Genomic DNA, 20,525 nt, shown 5'->3' with positions numbered 1-20,525 from the left:
GAAAATAAGATCATATATATACAATACAATATTTTATTACATTCTATACAGATGCTTTACTGAGCTGAGATTACACCACAGAATTTATTACAGGAAATGAGCTTAAAAAATTTCATGACAGTACAGTATACAGTCTTTAGTAAGTTACTAACTACAGTAATATAATGCACAGTATTGCAAAGACTTTTGGATATTGAAAACATTCATTAATTATAATTTTTCTATTATCAAGACATTTTAAATTACTGTTTACTGTGGTTACAAATGTATTTGAATCTTTCTTTAATGTTGTTATAACAAATGACAATAAATAACAACTTGCTGTCTTTCACCATTAAAAGAAATAGAAATGTTTTGAGGTCAACAACAACAAAAAAAAAAAAAAATGATGGTGTATAAAAGTAAAACATAAATGGCGGTCCAACACATTTTCCAACTGCAATAAAGATTTCAAAAATGTCATGAAAAAAATAAAACATTTTAAAAATTTTATTTGTTTATTCTCTCCAAATTTTTTTAAATAATTTTCTTAGAAATTAATTGTAACTTATGAAAATATTTAAAATTCAATAAAATATCTATTATAGAAGAAGAATTCCAGAAATTTTTTACTATTTTCTATTTCTATAAAATCATTAATCAATCAACTATATAAATAGATACCTTAAAAACATGTACAGTATACATTACATTTGTTTTCTTTAATATAAACTAACAAATCAAAGATCTATACAACTCTAAAATTTGAAGAATAAAATTAAANACTTTTCCTAAATAGATTTCATTTTGCTTAATTGCTGTTGATAGTTGTTTTTCATGATCCATTGTAATTGTTCTTTTTGACGAGTTCTTATCCAATATTTCTTCACAATTAAGTATATTTTTTTGTGGCAAATATTGATTTCCAGATGATTTCTGTGTAAACAATTTTGGATTTTTTTTAAGCTATTTGTAGACTAAAATATACTAAATTACTTCAAAAGTTGACTAGATATAGTACCATTTCTTAAGAAATTTAATAATTAAGATTAAATTTTTAACATGTTTGATGTAACAGACTCATTAATTAACATGTATAACATTATTGCACTTTATTGTGTTCGAAGTAGGGTTTGTGTCCCGGGACGTCTTGTGTCTCAAAGTCCCGGGACTTTTTCTAAATTTAATTGTCTCAGGTGCCAGGACATTCGGGTCAAGACTCAAGACACGCTTATCGAAATTGTATTTTCAAATGGTTAGCCGAGTGACACTTCTTTTGTTCTCCCTCCTGTTTACAAATAAACAACGCAGGTGGGAGTAATTTACAAGGCCGTGTGACTTTTAACCTTACTCTGTTAAATGTTTGTTAAAATATTTGCACACTGGCCACCACAGCTCACAGTCGCAAAACACAGATTTTTTTAGTTCGAATTTGAATAAAACTGCACTTATTGCTTTCGCGGAAGATCTGCATTACAGACTTTTTGAAAATATCCCTCGTATCCAAAAGCCAGATTTGGAAATAATGGATGCTGAACCCAGTACCAGTAGCTCTACAGTACACAACGAACCCGATGAGTCGTTTCAAAGTCAAATGGAACAGGCAATCAAAAAAATTGAAGAAAATGTACCTGAAATTTCTGCAAAAAGATCAAGAGCAGCATTAAAAAAGGAGTTCCAATTATTTGAAGAAACCGGAAAACGTACTGAAAGTTTGGAACTACTTTATAAAGCTTTAACGACAATAAAACTGACATCTGTTGAAAACGAGTGTGTGTTCTCCTTGTCCGGAGGCATTATTACAAAAATCAGAAACAGATTGTCAGACAAACTGTAAATGCTCTGATGTTTTTAAATGTATATTTTATTAAATCAGAAAAGATGTCTAATTGCTAGTTCATTATATTATTTATATGACTAATGAATAGAAACTAGGTGATGATTATTAATGATTAGTATGATTACAAAGTTGGTTTTATAATTTTAAGATTTTACAGCCAGAAAATGAATCTATGATTATAAGAATTAAACATACAAACTGTTTAGACTTTAATTAACATTATAAATGTTAGGATTTGATTTTATGTTCAATAAATGTTGATTTTTTTACTAAAATTGCCTTTTTATTAACACATCTCGCCAAAAATGAACTCAATTCTAATTTTATTCCAAGAAGTCTCAAAGTCCCAGGACGTCCCGGGATTTTGATTGTGGGTTGTCTCATGTCCCGGGACTTTGAGAATGTCGAGACTTCCCAAACCCTTGTGCAAAGCAGCAAAAATGTATAACATATTAATTAAAATGCAACTCAAACACCAACTATATAGTGTATTCACTCGGACACAAGGCAAAACTTGTGTACAAACATTGAATACACATATCAACTAAATAAAATTTAATGATGAGCTTTGCCTTGTGTCTGAGTGAATACACTATATAGTTGGTGTTCGAGCTACAAAACAATTACTAGCATGGTTTCATAAGTACTAAATATTAATTAGACTTATGCATCAAGTGCACGAGTGTGTACACTGTCCTATTGAATATAAATGCTATGTTTACTGTTAGTACTTATGAAACATCATTGTAATTTTTCAACATTGCATAAACAATTCATTTTATTTTGTGTTTTGTTTAAGTTAATAAATAAGTTTAAGTTTTTATAAATTTATATTATTAATGACATTAATGTAAATCATTTTTATGCTAAACATATATGAAAAAATTAATTAAGCATGTCTATATATCTGCAGTTATAAATGTTATAAATCTATTGAGTTGTTCGGAAAGTAATTTCGTTTTTTTCTGTGGAAAAAAACACAATATTTTATAATAAATAAATATTTTGTTGAATTATATATCGACCATTTTGGTCAAATACCTGTTGTCATTGTTTCTGGAAGTAGCATGATTTCACATTCATAAAAATTTTGATCATTGCTTACAAAAAACTGATCCAAGTGATTTTTGACACTGTCATTTCAAGTAAATGTCTTACAGTTAAAAAAAAATTTGTATAGACTGGAACAAGTAATAATCTGAGTGTGCTTGATCTGGCGAATATGGATGGTGTGATAGCACATCTCATCTAAGTTATAACAGTTTCTGACGAGTTACCAAACTTGTGTGAAATTTGACATTATCGTGGTAAAACACTACACATGTTTTGTTGATCAATTCTGACCACCTTTTCTGTTTGATGATATTACTCAATTTGTTTACTCGATGGCAGTACACTTTCGAATCAATTGTTAAATTGTCTGGTAAAAGCTCCAAAAAAAATTTCCTTAAAATCCCACCAAAGAGAGCATATCTCTCTTTAAGAACATGTAGAACCGATATATCAAGCTTTGAAATGAAACCAATTTGTTTCAAGTTATCATAAACAGTTCAATTTGACAAATTTAATCTCTTAGTAATTTCACGTGTTGTTATTCGACAGTTTGCTTCAATCAGTACCTTTATTTTGTTTTCATTGGTTTCAACTGGCCATCCAGAACATGGTGCATCTTCAATGTTGAAATTGCCAGAGCAAAATTTTGTAAACCAGTTTTGGCACTGTCTTTCTCTCAACACATGTTCTCCATACACGTCACACAATGTTTTTCTTGCTTGAACAGCATTCTTACCTTTTCGGTAATAAAAGAGCAAAATATGCTGAAAATGCTGCTTTCGATCTTCCATATTTGATGAGACACAAAAAATAAACAATTGCACAAAATCAAACAAAATTTTTTACAAATAAGCCTTAAAATGCTAGCTGTCAAAATATATAATGATAATATGGTTTAGAATGAAAATGGCAGGAAAAATACGACTAATCCGTCTAGTGGTAAAAAAAAGAAACAAAATTACTGTCTGAACAACCCAATATATTATGCATTGTACACTTTGACATATATCTAGAGGATCTGATCCCGGGATCTCGAAAATCGGGATCCCGGGATCCCGACCACTTTTCAGTCCCAAAATTTTCGGGATTAAGTTTTCCTAATCCCAGGATTTTCGGGATTGACATCATTTTAAAAAAATTGCAAAATAGACTGCATGAAGCGAAACGTTCAGTGCCAGTGCTTTTAACAGAATTGCTTGCCTATCATTTTAATATAAAATACAAGAAATTTTATTCCAAGCAAGCAGCAGAAATTAACCAAGCGGGCTTGCGATGCTTGCTTGGAATAAAACTTCTTGTATTTTCAACTAAAATGATAGGCAAGCAGTTCTCACTGGGTTACTTGGTAATATACTTCATTTTTGTATTTTTGAATTTTCGCGGGCGCCAATTGATTTTCTGGCGCAGTCAAGAGCACTACTCAGTGCGTTTTACCTGTCAATGTGTCAGCCATCTTGTTTTGCCAGTGTGGTTAATATAGACCTGACGCTACTCGCTTGGGGGGGGTCGACCTTAGGTGAAAAGGTTATGACCCTCGCCTTGTCCGCGATCTGTCAGGATGATGCGAGAAAGTCTTTTTACGTTTCGGGGTAGTGGTTTGCTGAATGCTGAGAGACTCACACAGAGACCGAATTTACAAAATTAACGCGTTTATTTTTTGAAAAACATGCTTACAATGATCGAAACAATCGGGATTATAGCCTTTACTCCTACAATCCCGATCCGTGTCGACCGGACTGTTTTCTTCCATCCTCCCCGTGTCCTCGAAGCTTATAAGTATTTACTAACGATTCCTCCAATTTCCATCAACCTAAACGCGTTTTCTCTGCAGCTGCATATATGTGCAACAAATTGAGAAGCAGACTTGGTGATGAGACACTAGATGCGTTGTTATTTCTCAGATCATATTTTCGCAATTCAAATTAGAATGTTCCTATTAAATTAGTTTTCTTTATATTTAAGAAAAATGTGACTGATTAATATTATTTTTAAATACTTTTTCCTAAGAAATTTACTTTACTACCTACTTACTAGGTTGTTATATGAAAGTAGTCTATTTAGTCGATGTTAAGAGAGATTTTTGTGAATTTTCAAGGTTTATTTGCATAGTTTGTTACATAAAAGTTTTTTCAATTTATGTGAGTTTAAAGAGATCTCAGTGATGCTTAAAAAAGAATAAATTTAACATGAAGACAGTGATTTTAAGTCTGGTTAGTCTGACTGTAAGTCTGATTAATTAGAGTGATTAAATTAACTAGGTGTATACCGTAAAATACATTGATTTTTGTCTAAATTTTGATTTTTAATTTCTGTAAGATTTTCTTATTTTTTATTAACCCTCAATACCGAAATAATCCCGGGATCGAATAAGTATAATCCCGAAATCCCGGGATTAGAAATAAGGACCGGGATCGAATTCCCTACATATATCTTATCTCAAGATTGAAAAATATAATTAGAATTGAATGCATCATAATAAAAATCTATTAAAGAAATTGCAGCAAATGTGTTAATTTTATAAACATTTAGTAGGGGGGAAGTCTACTCAGAATGGAATTCAGACCACAGATACTATGACTCAAGCAAGTGTATTATCAAGTTGTCATATGAGATAATCTCCACTTCTAGATATAAAAAGTAAACTCTGGAAAAAATGATATCATTAAGACTTAGTTAATATCACACTCAAATTTTCTGTTTATTTCAATAAAAATTAAAATAATGAGTACCTTCAATAATAAATGATGTCAAAAATAAATAAAAATAAAATAAGAAACTCCTTTTTAACTATTATTTGTCTTTAGATTAGAAAGCAGCAAAGATAGTTATCATAGCCAGAATATTTATATTTTAAAATTTTTTAGCTGGGATTAACTATTGCATATCTTTCTTCACTAAACCTTCCATTTTTGAGAAAATTTTACATTTTGTTTAAAATTTTTTGAATTATTATTCATTCCAAAACTATAAATTTTCTATTTATTAATTTGGTTGCTCTTTTTTTTTTTGAATGGATATAAAAAAATCACTTATAAGACATGTTAAATTAAAACAGATGATATATCAATATCTTATATAATAAAAATGAATATCAATAGTCTTGAAATTCAATAAATAAACATACCTAGAGAGTTCAAAGTGGAAAGAGTTTTCTTTACATTCTTATTCAACCAATCATTCGATGATTTATGAAATTATCTTTTGAAGTAAAATACATTGATAATAAATATTCATCAATTCAAGTACACACAGTGTTTTCAGTTTCTAGAAGAAAAAATATCATTTATTTTTTATCATTTTCAAAGCATATAAATCAAATATTGAAAACAAAAACATTTTCATATCAGTGAAATCTACATTCTGTATATAAATACATCTAATTCTGTTTTTACATGGTAGATATGTTCCTGAAAAATCTGTGAAAAATAATATACTCTGTATGTGGAAAAATGGAAGAGTGGTTCTAGACCTTAAAAAGCAGCAAAAATAATAAAATAAACTGAATAATATAATAGGTGTTTAAACAAAATATTTCAATTATAGTTAATAAATCAGAGGAGGAATAAATAATCTCTTCTAAACACACTGTAAAATAAACGACTTACTTCTGCTGTAAACCAAAACAGTGCTTATTTCCAAATATTTTCGAACTTAGTTCTTCTTCAGGTGAATAAATCGGGTAGAATCGATGTTATTCGAAAATCTGAATGTAATGTTCTAAGGAAACTCGTGCAATCATCGTATTAAACTTGCGCATGCTCTGTAGATAGAAGGATCATTTTTGGCTTCTCAAGTGTCGTAAATAAGAGTTTGCCATGCTATCGATAATGATAGTTCATCCTTATTGTTTATACACTTGTCTTCTCTTGCTGTTTTATAGATATATATCGCTTCCATCCATCGCAAATGGTGTATTAGCTGTGTGGTGTAAATTATTTTTGCCTCGTCAAATACAGCTTGTATGTTAGGGTCCGTGGCATATTGCGCTAATGCTGTAGTATATCTTTTATGTAGGATGTCTGCTTTGTGTTCTTTGATCCTCACCTCCAACGATCTTTTTGTGGATCCCACGTATACTAAGTCTTTATCACATCTATGATCTTTTATAGGGATCCTGTATACACCTGCTAATTTGTTTTGGTGCGGAATGTCTTTTCATTATTTAGCATTCTAAATATAGTGGGACATCTTCTAAATATTAAGGAGGAATAATTTTAGCTTCATTCAGGCAAACTTGTATATTAGGTTCCATAGCTTATGACTGTGCTCCACAACTTTTTCTAACCCATGGCACACCTAGAAACTTCACAGAATTCTGTGGCATACTACAAGTAAAAATACAAGGTAGTTTCAAAAAGTTTGCCAAAAATGTATGTAATTCCAAAATGCAGCATTAGAAGGTGCTGGTATTGAATTTTTTACATTCATGATTGTGTTATGACATGTACAAGAGTCAAGTACATGAAAGAGTGAAAGATAAATTTCAAATTCACATCTATAACTAAAATGTCCATCATCAAACAAAGAGCAACATCAAATTCTGTGTCCTATTGAAGAAGATACCATAAGAAACTCTGACGATCTTATCTGCAGTCTACAGTAAAAACAGCAACGAAGAAAACTGCTGTGTACAAATGACACAAGCTGTTTGTCAATGGAAGACAGTCTGTGAAAGATGACGAAAGAACGGGTCATCCATCCATCTCATGCAATGACATAACGATTGGGCAGGTTCAGGAGACTGTGCACAAAGACAGGCGTCAATCAGAAGCCACCATCGCAGAAAAGTGTGAAATTTCTGTGGGAAGCTGTCACACCATTCTTACCAAAGATCTGTAAAAGCACAGAGTCTGAAAGTACATTGTTCCAAAACAGTTAACAGAAGACCACTGTCAATTGGGTATGGAAATTTGCAGCAATTTCATTGACACTGTTGATGAAGACCTAGATGTGTTGAACAGGATAATCACTGGTGCCCAAACATGGTGTTTCCTGTATGACCTCTAGATTAAACATCAGTCATAGGGTTGAAAACATGTTGTGTCCAGTGTTGGGCATTAGTTGACTAAATTTTCAATCATGATAAAAATTGACTGACTAAATTAGTCATGGTTAATTTAGTTGTTAATCATCAATCATATTTTAATATTAGTCTCTGAATTGAATTGTGTATTAGTCTAATAATTTTTCAATCATGACTAATAATGAATGATGATGACTAATAGCCTCTCAACAAACAACAAACCCAAAGCTGTGATTTACTTTATTGGGTTGCAATTTTCAAATTGCTAGACCTATACATTCCCATTATGTCTATCTGTTTGTCCATCCGTCCATCTATCTCCCATTATGTCTATCTGTTTGTCCATCCGTCCATCTATCTGTCCGTTTGCCTGTTTGTCTATCCAGGATGAGAGTGTCGCATAGACCTTCAATACATTGGGGATATACTTTAAGATCTTTGGATTCTAGACTGAAGGAGCATAAATATAACATTCAGAAGTCTGAACCAGTGACAGCCATCGCTGCCTATGCTCTTCTGATTTGGTTAATGTTTGCTGGCAACATGCTAAAATTATCAAAAGTATTAGAAACAAACATCACATACTTTATGTGGAGATTCTATACTATACTGTGCAACAGGTTGTTCCATCAATCATAAGAATATCAATGCACTATCTGTGGCATGGAGAACCTGCTTTGAAGCCTGGCATAACCAAAAGTGACTTCTCCATACATCTATGGGATGCTCACCTTATATATTTATCTATTTTTGTATATATTTGACATTTTATTTATATTGTATTAATTTTTATTTATGTTGTTTATTTTTAATTTATTCATGTATTTAATTTTATTTTTATTTACATCAAAAATGGTGGAATATCGGCACCATAGTACTGTAACAACAACTCCTATCTATAAACCTTCTATAAACCTTTTAAAGGTTTATAGAAGGTTTATAGATAGAAGTTGTTGTTACAGTACTATGGTGCCGATATTCCACCATTTTTGATTCCACCACTATCTATAAACCTTTAAAAGGTTTATAGATAGTTGTTGTTTATTTACATCATTTACTTTTTCATCATTTATCTATGTATTTATTTGTAATTTTAATTTTTAATTTCAGCCAACTGGCATATCATGTTCAGAAAATTATCCATTATTTTCTACTTTTACTAAGTTCAAATTTGTATTCTCTCGATAATGGTCTTTCAAAATGATTGAGATGTTTGTAATTAAATTGATTTTGCTGTTTTTAAAGGTTTTACAAGTGTTTGAATTTCCACATTCACAGTTTTCTAGTTTATGCTAGTTATTATGATGTTTCAATCATGTCATTGCTCAACATGTACATTCAATAAGGGATTCCAAATTTTGTACATCATAACTTCAATGTATAAACATTAAACTTAGCTCAATATCTTGAAATTTATAGAAAATTAAACATAAATAAAAAGTTTTGACAATGGATTTCAGTGAGACAAGACCATAATATCTACAGGAAAAAAAAATATTTCAAAGAAACGAAGGAAAATAGTTTATTTAAAAGTAAAAAAACACAAAATGAAATTTCATATTCTTTCATTGCATATTGGTTAATAAAAAACACATAACTCAGAAACCTATCCCTCCATTCCCTATGTAAATGTTAGTCTTGATTTACATGATTTTGATTTCACATGGAACTAAGTTCACAACATATTTGATATGAAAAAGCTTTGATTAAATGTCTTGCAAATGTAACCATACTACATAAGGAGATAACTGGTTTGTCATTCCCAAAACATCATTTAATAACCAGCTGGAGCATGTGGATTCAAGTAGCTGGTTTTTATGCCAAAAATTTCTCATCCATGGGAGCATTCATTGATAAAGTGGGCAGAAAGTCTTTAGCAGCTTAATGAAACTAGCCTTTAAGAGCCAGTTGAAACAATAAGCCACATTAAAGATTATAAATTAGTCTTATTATAGCCAGATAAAAATCCAGCAGATTGTTTGATTACTAATGTATTAGGTTATGTGTTATTACTGCACAACTATGCTAGAACAAATAACACTACTCCCCAGCAAAGATACAACATAAATGAAACAAAGAAAATGGAAACTAGAACCTAAAATCATCTAATCTTAGCATTTGAGAATTTAAAACTTATCGCTCTTATAATTAGAATATTTTGTATTTATAAATAGAAGAGATAAAACAGCTTGTATTGAATTACACCTAAACAAAGCCATACTAATTCAGATAATTTTCTAATCAATATGAAAAATGCAATTATTATTCTATTTATTTAATTATGAAAATGATTGGGGAAAAGACAATTTCTTTTTCAGCAACAGTTGTGTGCAGCATTTTACATTTTAAAATCAATACAATTCAAAATGACAGTGAAAAGGACACCAACAACTTTACTTTAAATATCATTAAACTATTAAAGCAAAAAATACATTAAGTTTGTTTCTCTAACAGCTGTGACTATTTTAAAAATAATGCTTTAACTTCTATGCTTTACAAATTTTTATATAACAACAAAATGGTTAATTTTTAATAAATCAATGTGCTTTTAGTGTATATTTTAATATTGGGAGTTAAAAAAAACAAGCAGTTAGCATTTATACAGTAGACAGTATACACCAGTGATGATAAGCCTTTCTCCAAAGATAAGTCAAATTGAATTCAAAATTTATTAACTTCAAATCAGAAATCAAATATTTAATTTGAGCAATTAAAAATAAAAAATTAATGCTTACAAATTTTAATTTATTAAACTTTTTAATCTATTTCACAAAAATAACAATAAACTCTACATAAATGTAAAGAAACAATATAATTATAACAGAAACAAATATTTTGTTTAATAGAAAATCTCGTTATTTATTTAATGATAATTTTTTTTATTGAGGTTCACAATTTAAGACTTTAAATTGTGAACCTTTAATAGCAATCTTTAAGACTTTGCTCTCACATTATATTTGCAAAATTTTGAAATCTATCAAATTTACAAAAAAAATTTTTAATTATTATTTTTTATAATTTATAAAAATCTAATACTTTCTAAAAATTCAATGTAGATATCACATATTTGTTAACTGCAACTATTTTGGCAGATTTTTCTTTATGCCACAAAAGTGACAAAAAGAAAAATCTGCCAAAAAGGGAAAGAGAGGATAATGGTCTGCAATATTCACTTTCTGAAAATGATTGTTAAATATTAATTTAAAATGTTTTAAAAGTACTGAAATGTGTTAGTGTGTCAAAGTATTTATATTTATTTATTACAATATCAAACTTATTTACATTTTAAAAGCTTTGTAAGATAAACACACCAATAAAAAAACATTTCACTTATCATTTTTATTTTTTTAAATACTATACTTATATTCAGCATTATTTATGCATTATGAGCAATATGCTAATGCACTTCAGAGTCCATATTTCACATTAAATGTAGAATACATAAACTTTTGATTAAATTTTTTTAAATGCCTAAAATAATTTTTACATACTGCAATAATACCTACGACATACTTGACTAACTCTTACCCAACAGCTGACTCACTTTTAGTACCAGTACTTAACAGAATGAAATATTCAATTATAATTTTAATAACTTTTTATTAACTTAAAAAAGTAAACTCAATAATATTTAATTAATAAAATGAGCATTAAAAATGTTAAAAAATTTATTTATTATGTTTAACATTATGGCATTTATGAAGTAATTACTGTAGTTTTCTAATTCAACAACAGCTTTAAAACTCTCTCTTTTTAATAATAAGTATTAGTTCTTTTATTTCTTGAATATTGTCACTTAAACTGTTCAGTTTACAAAGCTCTAAATCACATAATTTTGTTTTTTAATTTAACTCTTCTAGTTGATTTATTGGCAAATTACTAGCACACAATAATTTCAACTAATACTATATCTCTTAAACTAACTTTAAATTTAAATTAATTTTACACAACTGTAGCTATCAATTTATAATTTTGCAGTATTTCACTGTAATATGTAAAAACTACAAATAAATTTAATAACATATAGGAACTGTTCCACTTTCAGCACCGGGGTAAAATCAATGTTACACTATCTGGTATATCGTTTGTCAAGCGATATACAATATATACGCGTAGAGCACTGGTCACAGGTTCCAGATAGTGTAACGTTTAAATTTAATAACACCTGACAAAATTAAGAAACAACAAACATACTCAAACTTTGTGTAGTAATACAAAACAGCTTGATATTTGCCTTAACATAACATAATAGTAAACTTTATAAAATAAAAAAATTACCTAAAAGCAATTTAACTGAAGGTAAATACACTGCTTAATTGGCAAAAACTTTCAATGTAAGAGATGCCGCAAACTACAGCTAGCAAACATGTGCTAGCACACATTTGCTAGTGCAATGCTGTAGTTTGTGGCGGCTCTAAGGTTGCCTATGATGTGAACTTTAGGTGTATTTATCTTATATATACATATCACATTACTCAACCCCTTTCAGAGATCTACTTCAGGTTTTAAATATGTAATGTATGTAAGTAGAGTGTTGATGGAAGTGTTAAAGGTATTGTTTACTCTAAACTAGTTCCAGCTCTGATAGATTTTTCTTTTGCATTTAACAAATACAGTAGAGTGTAGATTATCCAAATCAATTGGGGACTGGGGTTGTTCGGATAACCAATTATGTATGAAAAAATACATTATTAATATAGTATATCCCATGTTTAAATTTTTCTCTGTTGCGTGTCGCTTCGCATTGAATTTTTGTTGATGTTAAACCTAACGAAAATTTTTATAACAATAATTGTGGCTATTGTATTGTTAAAAATTATTTCTTATTTTGTACAAACAAAATAAATATATTGAAAAATATAAAAACAAAAAAAAATTTATACTTTAGAAGTTAATCTAGTATCAAAAACGTTTGATTTGGCATGACATAGTCCGACTGGAACACTTTCGGTTAACCGATGTTTCAGTTGATCAGCAATCGGATAATCAGCGCTCTACTGTATACACAAATCTCTTTAATTCATTGTATAAATCACAGGTTTGCCCTCACTGATATATACCATACTGAGTAAAGAAAACCCTTAGTAAACATACATCAAAAACTCAACCATTTCTAAGATATTAAAAATTTCATATGTTAGTGTCACGACTGACTTATTGGTTTCTAAGTAAAGTAAGACCCCGCTTAATGCGGGGATGCATTCCTAGACAACAAAGCGCTAAATGAAACAGTGTTAAACGAGGTGATTTTAACACAGAGTAAATAGGGAAAGGGGAACACAACCAAAATAAACAAATTCTAAGTTATTTTTATATTAATTTGCATAATAATATATGTTACATAACACAAACATATAGACACAGAAATGTAAAGTTCATTTTTTGTGATGAAGGTCCAGGCTCTTCTGAAATTCTTGTTCTTTTGCAATAAAGTCATGTTTCATTTGTTACTTTTTTTCTTTCCTTAAGCAAATGTCGGTAGCAGAAGATCACATTCAAAATGCCTCATTTTGCTTTTGCACTCCTTTCAAAATCTGGATAATTTGCTACAATTTGATCAACAATTTTGGTTATCATTACTAAACTTTTACTAAGGAAATCTGTAGCAAGTTCTTTGGGTTCTTCATTTTCAGAATCACTATTTTCCAGTTTCCAGTTCATGAATTCCTAGTTCTGCCATTTCTTGAAGGTTGGTAAGAATCTCACCAGAAACTTGCATTAACTCCTCAATATCCCGCTTGTCTACATCTCTTAGTCCTTAAATTGACAATTTGGTCAACCTAACAATACAGCAATAGGCTCTTCTCATTGAGAATTCTTGGATACCTTCAGCCATAACTTCTTCCACACTTTGTTCATGCATTTATCAGTTAATTCTTGCCAAGCAAAGTTTATTGATATTGCCTATTTTTTCCAAAATTGCACAAAACAAACATAGATTTAGGGGAAGTAAGTGCTACAACAAATTGCCACTTTTTGCTGATTGGTTCATATTTGTAAATAATCATATTATATACAAATCAATGAAATGACATGATAATTTGAATCAACTAAACCTTTGAGCATTTTTTAGGCTTCAAGAAGACTGTGTTATATTGAATCAGCATTAATCAAGATAGCGTTAAGCAAGATCTTACTGTATTGCATTGAACATGAAAAGTGAATAACCTTGCCATATCTTTAGTTACTGGTGTTTCATGTCTCCTTCCATTTCAATGCATACTTATTATTTTAGAGAGACAAACTCTTAAAATTCCAGGTCTTTGTTGGATTATTTATCTCATAAATGATTGCATTTTTTACCTATGTTTACTAAGTTTCTGTTTACTCAGTATGATGTGTACTATCTACCATATATTGTAAATGCTGAATGCTTTTTTAACATCCTGTAGATCAGTATTTCTCAACGGAGGCAATATCGCCCCCATGTGGGCGTTTTTCCATGTTGAAGGGGTGATTTGTAACAATTTATATTTTGGGGGGCAAAAAACAATTTTCTGGGCAATATAGTAAAACATTATATTAAGAATAATTAGATATTTTATTCATTACATTGTACAATAATTAAACAAATAACAATATACTAGTCACTAGTCTATTCAATGCAGTACGAATTTGGCGTTGGCCTTAGTTCTCAGCATAGGAATTTTGAAGTGAAGGGGGCGATACTACGTAATGGTTTCATCGAAGGGGGCGACAAATCATTAGAGGTTGAGAAACACTGCTGTAGATGAATGATACAACCACAAAAAAGAAATCAAGAACTAGACAGAAAAAAAATTGTGCCTGATTCTGGATAAGGTCCAAATTCTCATATTTCAATAAAGCCAAATGATATTTTATAAATATTCTTTTGAAGCTGTTAACATAGATTGATTAAAAACATTTTTTAAAAATTTATTTTAAGAAATATATAGTATATTCAGGGGTCGCTCTGCATAGTGCCAAAATCATCACTTGGCAATATTTTTATTAAGGTGGCGATAAAATCTCCAGTCCATTTATTTTGACATTCAGCATAAAATTGAATCACAAATCATACTTCAGGAAAAACAAATTACATTTCTGAACTTAGTTTTAATATAAAAATTATGCTGACAAGTGGCATCTTGTGTCAAAAAACAACCAGATGCAGAAATGAGATATCTCGGGTCAACCAGTCAAGGTCATTATGTTTCAACACGAGATATTTCGGGAATATCATGGAACAGGTTAACATTGTTAAATAACATTTTTATTTAACAATATTAACAATTAAATATTCTTATTTTATTCTGCAATATCAGCAATAAGAGAATATTGCAGAAAAAAGTAAGAATATTTGGTTACAGATGGATTACAAAACAAAAAATTTATCAGCTTTTCCATTTTTATATGGAAAAATTTGGGAAGGAATGCAAGAAAAGAGCTTATTGGATTTCAGGAAAATGTTAACTGTGTCTTGTAAAGAATGAATTTTAAATTGTTTCGGGTCAGTGTTTTATATCTTAAATTTTTGTTTTTAATTGTCAATGTTGGCTGTATACATTGTTTGTGGACTGAAGGAATGATTTTTTTCTATCCCTAAATGCATTGCTGCCATAACAAGTGTGATTAAAGTGTTTTGAATATCTTTGTCTCCTGATTAAAACAGACTACATAAGACGAAACTTAAGTTATTGGTCTTAGAAAAGATAATTCTTTGAAAAATCTCATACATTTAATGAAAAAGTCTGCCATCGCACTTTAGTTGTCTAAATTGTTGTGTGTATTAAAATTAATGTTGTCAGACTGTTTGACATAATATTCATCATTTACTAATAATGAATGATTTATGCATTTATAGATTTCATTATAATGAAACTATTATTTTACAATAGACAGAATTTTTATTACATTAAACTGAAATTTTTGTTACAATGGTATTCATTAAACTGAAACATTTTTGCATTTAGCTGAATAGGAAATTGGTGAGGAATTCAAGATATATTCATTATACCGAAAACTTCATTAAACTGGTGTTTGTTATACAAATATTTCACTGTATATTCATTTATATATATATATTGTAGAGTCAGTAACAGAATGGGAAAATCACTTAATTTTTTCAAGTTTTACATGACAAATATTATGCATAATTATTATCACAAAATATACAAGAACTAAATTTTCAGATCTCTAATGTAATTTTTCTTAACAAAAATAAAAAATAGCATGTGATAAAAAGATAAACTCATTTGTATATCTCTTGAATATTCATGAAGTGTAATTTGCATATCTGCCACATTATCATCAGAGATATTATTGATCAACCATCTGCAATTTACAAAACAAGTTTTCAGACAGTCAGACCAGAGGAAAATATTTGTCAGAATTTGAAAAAGAACAAATTATGGTTTTTAAATCTGAAGGAAGGTCAAACAGAGAAATTAAACTTTAATTCTTTTTCCCTGTATGTTCTTATTTTTTATCATGCCTTGAGTAATTAATAGATTTTTGCAAGATCTTATAAATTATGGCCTAAAGAAAAGTATAAGAAGATATACGTATAAGAAGATTATGTACAATTAGTGTTAGAAGTGCAAGTGCCATTTTTAATGTGCATCTAACTCCCAAAAATCTGCTAGGCAAATAGTTGCTAAAGTAGGTATGGAAATCAATGTTAGGAATGTTCAAAGATTATTGATGTCCAATTCCAACTTCAGTAGAAAAAAATCATGTACAAACCAAGAATTCTGCCAACATATAAAGATGTGCATTTGGAATTTGCCAGACAATACATCATGGACCACTCATTGGCAAAATATTATATTCAGCATTGAAAAAAATCTAATCTAGATAGACCAGATGTCTTTGATTATTATTTTCATGACTTAAGGTAAAAAGAAAAAATTTTATCTAGAAGACAAATGGATCAGTGATGACATGAGGAACAATAGGATACAAGAACAGTGATGTAGAAATTATTAGTTGTCAGCAGAATGCTCAAGGATGCATTCAGCTAACAAGCATTTTACATGATTTGGATGATTAATGGCAGTTTCAAATATTGCTGCAATACACATAGCAAAAGTTGTGTTTGAGTTGTTAGATAAAAAAAAATTAAATCTTTTGAAGACTCCTGCATTACTTCCTAATTTAAATCCTATAGAAAAATCTTTGGGGATTGCTCTCTCATAAAGTGTACAACTGTAGAAGGCAATTTAAAACAACACAGAAACTACAGAAGACAATCATCAATACCTGGAAAACTATGACTAAACAGTTACTGATGTACAATAATAAATTTATGTAAAAATTATAAATGATACTCTTTTCACATCAACATTACTTGTTATTTATAAATTATCTATACTCTATATCTAGAAATTTGCTCTTCAATATATTAACTGCTTTTATTATAAAGTACAGTTGACCCCCCCTATAACGTGCGTTCCTATAATGGAAATTCCTATAACGTAGCGAAAAAATTGCAGCAACATTCGTTTAAAGGAGCTCCTAAAACGTCGTCGCCGACTCGTTTTGCGACAAGATTGATAGAATCTGGACCAATAGTGGATGAGCAGCCGAACTACTTTCCTCCGACCCTGCGCCACGCTACGGAGCGGCTAAATTGAGTTTGCTATCGTCTGTTTAGTATTATATATAAATTATATATAAATTAGGTACTGTACATATAATTATATATTAATTATATATAAATTAGGTACTGTATATATAATTATATATTAACTTAATTTATTGTAACTTTATTATAATTATATATATGCTTTCTGCCGCCTGGCAACACGCTACGGAGATTTTAGGCTAGTAAGTTGAGTTTATTATCGTCTGTACAGTATGTAAATTAGGTACCGTAAGTCTAATACAGCACTAATTTTATACATTTCTTGTGAAAGAAACACTTCTTATTCAACGGCCATAAAAATTATTTATATTAATGATGTCTCCAAAGGTCAAGTTATTTTTCTGCGAAAAATTATTTATCAGAAATCGCGGCCGCCGTTTCGTGTGCTGTTCCGCGACGAAGACAAGCTTTGAGCAACGGCGTAGTCGAACGGTACACACTCGGTAAGTAATCCTATAATTTTTTGTTTATAGCATAGTTTATACAGATTATTCCCAAAAAATTATACGTGTTTTGGAAATGTTGAGTGGAATTAGTCTAGAATCGGTTAATTTTATAGAAGAAAACCTTTCAAACAGCCTTAGTCCGTAAAGTTCACACCTATCGGGCTGCGATTGGCTCACGTATTTAATCATTCCTACAACGTAAATTTCGATTAACGTGGAACGTATCTAAGCATTATAGGGGGTCTACTGTATAATATATATATATCTGTAAATAAAAAAAATACTTTCATTTTCATCAAAATCAATAATCTTCAATAAACATTTAACTTAATGATCAGTCAATTTCATTATTAGTAAGTTTAAATATAGTTTAACTACATAAACCAGAAGTGGTATACTTGTGACATGTAGCATATATGATTTTGTAGCTACAACCAACAGACTGCCGAAAATCTATCGGGCTAGTTTTATGCTAATTATTAAATAAATTACGTAATCAATTTGGTACTAGAGGTAAGCGTTAGGCGCCATCTCTTATTAATATTAATAATTATAAATAATTTTAATTAATTTAAATAATTTGGAACCGCTGGGAGAAAAAATCGGCCCGGAGCGGGACTCGAACCCACAACTCCTGCTTACCGTGCAGATGCGTTGCCAGTTACGCTACCCGGACCTCCGATCCGATCTCCTCTTCCAGCGTATATAATCTAACTACTTAACCATCGACGGTTATTACAACGCCGGCTGGGGACACATTCAGTGCCCACGTCCTACTTCCCATAAGGCTCTCAACCGGCCATCGCAAGCCCCGGCAAGGCGTAATATATATACAAACATCTCCAACCCGATATATAATATAGCTACAACCAACAGACTGCCGAAAATCTATCGGGCTAGTTTTATGCTAATTATTAAATAAATTACGTAATCAATTTGGTACTAGAGGTAAGCGTTAGGCGCCATCTCTTATTAATATTAATAATTATAAATAATTTTAATTAATTTAAATAATTTGGAACCGCTGGGAGAAAAAATCGGCCCGGAGCGGGACTCGAACCCACAACTCCTGCTTACCGTGCAGATGCGTTGCCAGTTACGCTACCCGGACCTCCGATCCGATCTCCTCTTCCAGCGTATATAATCTAACTACTTAACCATCGACGGTTATTACAACGCCGGCTGGGGACACATTCAGTGCCCACGTCCTACTTCCCATACGGCTCTCAACCGGCCATCGCAAGCCCCGGCAAGGCGTAATATATATACAAACATCTCCAACCCGATATATAATATAGCTACAACCAACAGACATATATGATTTTGATTTATCATCTGTCTTTTTCAATCAACATTTAGATTTATCACCTAATCATCCTTTTTTCAATCAGCATTTTTACATTTATTCTAATTAAAGCATAACAATTTAATTTCTGTAAATGTCGTTATTCAAAGTCTAAAATTTTTGTACATGTAAACACTTTTAAAGCTAAGTATGCTTACAATATGGCATGTGGACTCTAAAAAGTTTGTCTTTGACATTGTCTTTAATATATATAGAGGTTTCATTCCAACAACTAAATTATAAATAAGAAATATCCATGGTTGTATTATATATATATATTGTCCATTATCATTAATCATATAAAAAAAGTATAAGTAAATTTATGAATTGTTTTTATGAAGTTTTATCATCTATCATGATAGTATTATTATTATTTGAAATTACAGTAGAGCGTCGTTTATCCAAAAGCCGATCAACCGAAACGTCGTTTAACCGAAAGCGTTCCAGTCGGACTGTGTCATGCTGAATCAAACGTTTTTGATACTAGATTAACTTCCAAAATATAATTTTTTTGTTTTAATATTTTTCAATATATTTATTTTGTTTGTACAAAATATAGAAATAATTTTTAACAATACAATAGCCACGATTATTATTTTAAAAAGTTTATGTTAGGCTTAACATTGACGAAAATTCAACGCAAAGCAACATGCAACAGAGAAAAATTTCAACATGGGATAGGTTAATATATTTTTTCATATATAATCAGTTATCCAAACAACCCCAGTCCCCAATTGATTTGGATAAACAATGCTACTGTATTATAATAAAATATTATACAATAAATAAATAAATGCTTACTGGAATTAATTAAATAAAATAAACAAACACCTTTCTCTATTCCAGCACATTTTTAATTATTTTGGTTTAATCTATACATTTTATGAGTATGGGCATGCGCTTTAGCGTAAGTTGTAAATAAGCGCTTTGAATTTTTTTATTTTTTGAATACAGTAGAGCGTCGTTTATCCAAAAGCTGGTTATCCGAAACGTCCGTTATCCGAAAGCATTCCAGTCGGCAAATTTAAATTTTCGCTAGTGCTGTGGCGCTGCAATCTTCGGCTATTTCTCGGGCTACTCAAATATTTTACGTTTTTGATACTAAATTAACATCTGAAGTATAATTTTTTATTGTTTTTATCAATAAATTTATTTTGTTTGTACAAAATAAAAAAATAATTTTTAACGATACAATAGTCTTCGTTAGGCTTAACATCGACGAAAATTCAACT

At 30.1% G+C, this 20,525-nt stretch overlaps 1 protein-coding gene across 3 annotated transcripts in view; it reads right to left on the bottom strand.

The window, feature by feature from the left end:
* LOC111618299 (protein Jade-1-like) overlaps positions 1 to 20,525 on the bottom strand; it is a 90,374-nt gene that overhangs the window by 63,868 nt on the left and 5,981 nt on the right. For 2 of the 3 annotated variants that reach the window (XM_023359814.1, XM_023359803.1), the window contains exon 2: positions 5,997 to 6,136. The exons of the other annotated variant lie outside the window; for it this stretch is intronic. The gene's annotated coding sequence lies outside the window, so the exon portion shown is untranslated. The remainder of the gene's footprint in view (positions 1 to 5,996; positions 6,137 to 20,525) is intronic. 3 annotated transcript variants of the gene reach the window in all.

The sequence above is a fragment of the Centruroides sculpturatus genome, unplaced genomic scaffold (assembly GCF_000671375.1).
Source record: "Centruroides sculpturatus isolate CEXI.00-Female unplaced genomic scaffold, Cexi_2.0 scaffold69, whole genome shotgun sequence".
NCBI lineage: Eukaryota > Metazoa > Arthropoda > Arachnida > Scorpiones > Buthidae > Centruroides > Centruroides sculpturatus.
Note: the sequence above shows the minus strand (reverse complement) of the source record. Positions and strands in the feature narration are given on the sequence as shown.